Raw genomic sequence first — 6,845 nt, 5'->3', positions numbered from 1 at the left:
TAGAGCTGGCATTGCAATTGATGGGGGAACAAATGAATTAGGTGTTGATGAAGACCATATTGTCATAGTTGGATCTGTACTTCGTTGAAGATAGGTGTGGTCAGCAAATTGAAATTTTCTAAAGGTAGCTAGAGAGATGGAAGGCAATGGAAGGCATTTGTAGGACACAATCATCATTATCACCATGTGTCTATGGAACATTCTGAGAAGAAAAATATGACTGATCTTCAAAGAACATCACATTTGTAGACACAAACATACAATGACGAGTAGGACTGTAACATTTGTATGCCTTCTAAGTTCGAGAGTATCCCACAAAGACACATTTTTCAACACGAGGATCTAGTTTATCAAGACCTGGAGTAAGACTATGTACAAAACAAACACACCCAAAGACCCAAAGAGGTAAGGAAAAGAGAGGACGATTTGGATGTAAAATTGAGAATGGTATTTTCCCTTGAAGAACAGAAGTTGGAAGCCTATTAATTAAATAACATGTCATAAGAACAGCATGGCCCCAAAAATGTTTAGGTAAATGCATATGAAACATGAGGCAACAAGTGACATCAAGAAGATGGCGATTTTTACGTTTAGCTACACCATTTGGTTGTGAAGTGTATGAGCAGGACGTCTGATGAATAATACCATGAGATTCCAGAAAGGGCTGGAAACCAGAAGTTGTAGCAAGGTATTCTCTAGCATTATCTAACCGTAAATGTTTGACAGAGATATTATACTCATTAAACACTTCGAAATAGAACAATTGAAAGCAACGAAAAATCTCTATACGATCTTTTATTAAGAATAACCAAGTCATTCGAGAAAAATCATCCACGAATGCAACAAAATATCTGAATCTAGAGACATCAGACACACAACATGGACCCCATACATTTGAGTGAACCAACTCAAATGAACTAGACACACGATTTTGAATGCGGGAAGGAAAAGAAGCTCTATGATGTTTACCAAACTGATAAACTTCACACTGAAAGGAACTCATAGAATTAGTCTCGGGAAATAGACGTTGAACTAGGTTTGGTGGTGGATGACCAGCACAAAATGCATCCAATATACATCAATGGATGTCTGTTTCACAATTGCGGTAGCTAACACCTTCTTATGAAGATAGTACAAGCCATTTGATTCATGTCCCCACCAATCATCTGTCTAGTCCTCAAATCTTGAAAAACACAACAAAAAGAGGAAAATGTCACATAACAATTTAGTTCTTTGGTCAACGAGCTAACAGAATTCAAATTATAAGGAGATTTTGATAGGTGAAGAACATATGACAAAGAAAGAGAGGGACTTAAATGAGCAACTCCCATACCAGTAACTCGAGACTGTGAACCATTTGTTAATGTAATTAAATTTGATAATGAAAGAGATGTAGAGTGAAAAGAAGATAGTAGGTTAGAGTTATTGGTCATGTGATTGGTAGCTCTAAAGTCTATAACCCAATAATCAGACGATGCAGACAACAAACATGATGAACTACCTTAGAGGTTTGTGCTAGAGTTGCAGTAGGTTTTGAAGATCTTGTCACTTGTTGGGAACGAACCAATGTATCATACTCAGCACGTATTAATGTAACTGAATCCTCTGTCTTCAGAACTTGAGTTGAACTTGGTAGAGCCATTAAGGGAGGACCAAGAGAATCCTCAACCTCTGTATATGCAGCAAGAGGTGGTTTGAGCTCTGGGTGAAGTGTATAGCAATACGCTTCTATATGTCTAGCTCTTTGACAATGATGACAATAGCGGGAACCACGACTATTCCCAGAATTAATGGTACCACGAGTCCCAACTCCCCCTTCACGGCCTCCATGACTTCCATCATGAGCAACATCGCGTCCATGACCTCAATAACCATGATCTCAACCTCCATGTCTACTAGAACCATAGGAAAGCATAGCATTAATCTCCATTGCCAACGTGGAAGAACTCTTCTAAGGAATTGTAGAACGGAGAGCCTGGGGAAGACTTCATCTATTGTGGGAAGAGAACTTTGAGATGTAATATGCTGAAAAAGAGATGAATACTCAGGCCCCAATGACTTGAGATATAATATTACCCTAAAATCTTTTTGTTTTTTAAGTGTGGCTTTGATACCATGTGAAGAGATAATTGTTTTCTAAATTCTCAAAATAAAATAGGGTTACAAATATATATATGCTCATATGTGCATAACCCTACTCATAACTAAGTTACTATTTTACCCTTATTACTCACAATATTTCTCAACAATGTCAAATTACACAACAATTTATAAGTAAGGAATCTACAAAATCCTAGTTTTGTATAATTAAAGTTTTCAATTTTTATTTTTTTTAACAATGAAAAAGAGAGGTGTTGGGGGCTTGTACATGGGATTAGTCCACCCATAACCTCTTGGTCATTTTAGCAATAAAAAGAACTTGCTTATGGGTAAAAGAAAAGGAAGAGTTTATGAAATTAATAAATGACTCGAAGATATAAATAAAAGTTGGTAAGTATTGTTGAATCATGCAAATATATGTTAGTAATTTTTTGAAGAAGTTGATAATTTTCAAGTAAATAAATGGAGGTAGATAAGTGAATCGGGTTTAAGTTGGTTACTAAGGGTGCGTTTGGTAACGATTCCGTTCCCAAGAATAGATTTTGATCAGAAATGATTTTTTTTTTTATTTTGTTCCCGGAAACTGATTCTAAGCATTTTAAACCGTTTGATAACTGTCCAAAATTTTTTATTTTGGAATAGAATTGCGTTTGGTACCGTGCTCATTGATTATGTTCTAAATTAATTTCTTTTAATTTTTAAATAATTTTTATAATTTTTATAATTTTTTTTTTTTTTTTTTTTTTATTCTTCTTCTTCTTCTTCAAGCCGATCACCGACGAGGGCCGGGGACCTCATCGGCGTCGCTGGCCCTCGGCGAGGCTAGCCCTCGTCGGCCAAGCCTCGCCGGCAGCCTAGGCGAGGCTCGCCCGCCCTTCCGAGGCTCGGCCTCGCCGGGCTGGGTGAGGCTCGCTTGGCCACCGATGGGGGGCCGGGCATTGGGAGGCTTGCCCACCCTTGGCGAGGCCGAGCCTCATCGGTGGCCACGCAGGCCTCGCCGAGGCTTGGCGAGCCTCGCTGGTGGCTGGGCTTGCCTCGCGGCGAGCTCACCCAGCCCGGCCGACCTCGCCTTAGCCTAGCGAGCTTGCCTGACTAGTTGTCGACAACTGGCGGTGATGGCGACGGCAGCGAGCAATGGCGGACAGTGGTGGATGGGGGAGGATGGTGGCGCGCGATTGAAGAAGAAGAAGAAAAAAGAAGAATAGTTAAGTTTGATTCTTTTTATGATTATGGAACAAGAATCATATTTTTTTTTTTTTTTATTCTTGATTCTACTCCTAATTTGTTCTCGGGAATAAAAATTTTACTAAATGCAATTCTGTTCCCAAACTGATTTTGGGAACAAAAAATAAGAATTTGGCCATGTTTGGATGGTTACCAAACAAGGCCTAAGAATTAGTTAGCAACTTAAAGGCAAAATGTTGTCAATAATTCATCTTAACATTGGTAATATGCTACAATAATTTGTAAGTTTAAACTATTGGTAATTTATGTAAACAAAAGTTGATAATTTCCCAAAAGAAGGCATATAAGACATTGATAATCTCATGTATAAATTGGTAATCTAATAGATGTTGGTAATTGATCAAATATAAGTTGGCATCCCAAAATTAATTAATAATTTTGTAGCAACTTGAATTTCCACAAAATTTGAATCCTGAATGAGTATATAAATTAACTTCACTTCAATTATCTGATAAATAACTAACTTATCCTATATTGTACAAATAATTTAACATTAGCTAATATGCATCAAAACCTTATGTACAGAAACCCATCTCCACTTTTCCTGCGCACTTTGATCCAATCCTTGCTAGAGATCTTTGGAATCATTACTATAATGCCCCTTAACTCATAACCTAACAAATCTATAAAATATATTGGGGTGAGCCTAAGCATAGTATATAAACTTTTTAAATATAAGGTAGAAGATCATCCTACCACTCGACTGGGGAGCACCATAGCATTATAACAACAAATATTTCATCATGAAATATTTATAGGAATCACAAAATTTAAGAAATGACTTTCATTGTTTATATAAGTATAATTGATTTCTTAATTAATATTGTATTCATAACTGAATAATACTCTAGAAGAACTAGACGCAAAATATGATTCAAACACTTGTCGTCCAAACCAAATATACATGTCAAACATTTCATCCTCTATGAGCATACACCATAGTATACATCAAAATCTATATTTCCAACCACATATTTCAATTGTTCGTCACTTTTCCACTTTAGAAACAAGGATATCAATAAAATAACATGAGTTCAACACAGTTACAAGATAATTATGTCCGACAAGTGAGGAAGAAAATGCATTGCCTTTTCTATCATGATATGTCAATGAAAATCATTAACAACATCTCAAAAGATATTAATTCAAATGTAAGCATATGGCAGATTATTTCATGATGCATGAATACCACAAGGTATTCATCACTGAACAGGACTATCTCGATGCACGATGCATCTTGACTAACAAGGCATTGTCACCATGAACTCATGGGAGATATAGGGCCCGTTTGGTTCAGCTTTGGGAAATGCTCTTGGAATAATGCAAATACCTTTGAGGTAAAGAGGTTTTCTGAAATATTACACCATTTGGTAAATTGTAATTTTAAATAGCATTAAAAGGTAACTTTAGCATAAATACCGTTTAGCAAAACTCACATTTATAATGGGCTTTTGCTATTTCTTGTTTTTTTTTTTAATCTAAAAATCAAATCCGGCATCCGGCCAACTGTTGGACGACCAAATTTGGTCACTTGGGGGCATAACCTCAGTCGACGCCATCGTTTGTTGCAAAGGCTAGATCTGGCCTCTAGACTGCCGGATCTGGCGCCTGAGGTTGCACGACGCCGCTTGGGTCGCGGGTTGCGCCACCCAAGCGGTGGTCACCGGACGCGTGACCCCTAGGTGACAGTGGTGGCTGCTGGAGAAGCTCGACTCTTAGGCGGGGAAGAAGAAAATGAACGACGAAGAAGATGAACAATGACTCGGTGAATAGTGAAATTGCATCTCCAAAATGCCAATGCTCAAAGCAGCTCCTCCCTAGCATTGGGCTTTCAGTATTGGGAATGCTGATATTTGACAAATGAGCTTTCAAAAATACATGCCAAACGCAAAATATTTTCTCCAAAGGGCTTTGGGGGACCAAAGCCCATTGGAAAATCTGAATCAAACGGGGCCATAATCATATATACCCTTTGTCATGCCTCAGCCCATTCATTACAAGTGTCCTCTATATTAGCAAGGATAAATACTCCATTGTATATCCGTAAGAGGATGTTCGTTTCTTAACATCATACAATGGTTATATGAGCTATGTCATACCATGGCTATATGAGTCATGTCATTATAGGATTTCATGTCATATCAATCTTGTAGAACCGTCTCATACGGTAGACATTTAGTTGACTCAAGAGTTTCATTCACATACTCATACAAAGAAATTCACTCAATGGCAAACAAGTTGTAAGGTCTTAATCACGTGGCATTATTCATATACATTTCATAACAACATCACAATTGCCATGTACATCTCAATAATTTGTCATTTCTTATGCAATTAATGATAGACAATTAATTACATGCACTTTAACACATATATCCTCATTCTTTTCATGCCAAGCCATCATCCTTTAATCGGAAGCCATAGATAACTAACCAGTAATTTAGAAACAAATGCTCATACTCAAAGAATCGACTACATGAGTAATGACAACTCAAAGAATCAATTACATGATTAATCGACAATACTTAGCTAGTACTTTGGTAGCTCAGTCAAATTATAAAAAATATCATTATCAAATCTTGTTTCGGCATCTTCACATTTTCACTTAATCAAGTCATATTAATTAAATTAAACATCAAAAGCCATTTAAAAAGAATAACTTCACTTGTAATGATTGCTCCAAACTCTGGTTGAGTTAAATTGTCATGAGTAATGTCATTTTAATGTTAAGTTTCAATGACACAAATAAGAAAATTAGAATAATTATTGACAAGTGGCAATATTGAAGATGAAAAAATGGAGAGAGAGAGAGAGTGTGTCATTGGCCAAGCACGATGCATGAATGAGAATGCATAATTTGAGTTGTAATTTTTTTAAGCATTAATGAGAGATGGTGTCATTGAACTTATTTGAGAATGCATAGATCTCTCTATATTTTCCGCTAAGTGTTTTAGCTCAATGTCATCATGGCTTTTAACCTTAGTTAATTAAAATGTATTGTTTTAAACTAATGAAAAAGAAAAGTCAAGGTCTTCTCCATCTCTCATTAATGCTTAAACATCAAAAGCCATTTATTTATTTTAAAGAATAACTTCACTTGTAATGATTGCTCCAAACTTTGGTTGAGTTAAATTATCATGAGTGATGTCATTTTAATGTTAAGTTCAATGACACAAATAAGAAAATTAGAACTTTTTCATTAGTTTAAAACAATACATTTTAATTAACTAAGGTTAAAAGTCATGATGACATTGAGGTAATACACTTAGTGAAAAGTATAGAGAGATGATTTGTATTATTGAAGTAAAAGGGTGAGGTCATGCATGATGCAAATCTATAGGTTAAACTTATAATTGAAAATGAGGGAGGCGTGGAGAATGAACGAGGACTCTTGGCCTATAAACTTAAAAGGCATTTATGGACTAAAGTTAAAAGAAGTGATGTAAGGAATGATGTAATTTGCAGGTAAGAAATTAGGTGATAAATTAACGAATGTGGCA

The sequence above is a fragment of the Eucalyptus grandis genome, chromosome 5, assembly GCF_016545825.1.
Source record: "Eucalyptus grandis isolate ANBG69807.140 chromosome 5, ASM1654582v1, whole genome shotgun sequence".
NCBI classification, from domain to species: domain Eukaryota; kingdom Viridiplantae; phylum Streptophyta; class Magnoliopsida; order Myrtales; family Myrtaceae; genus Eucalyptus; species Eucalyptus grandis.
The sequence above is the reverse complement of the archived record's forward strand: the minus strand, read 5'-3'. Positions refer to the sequence as shown.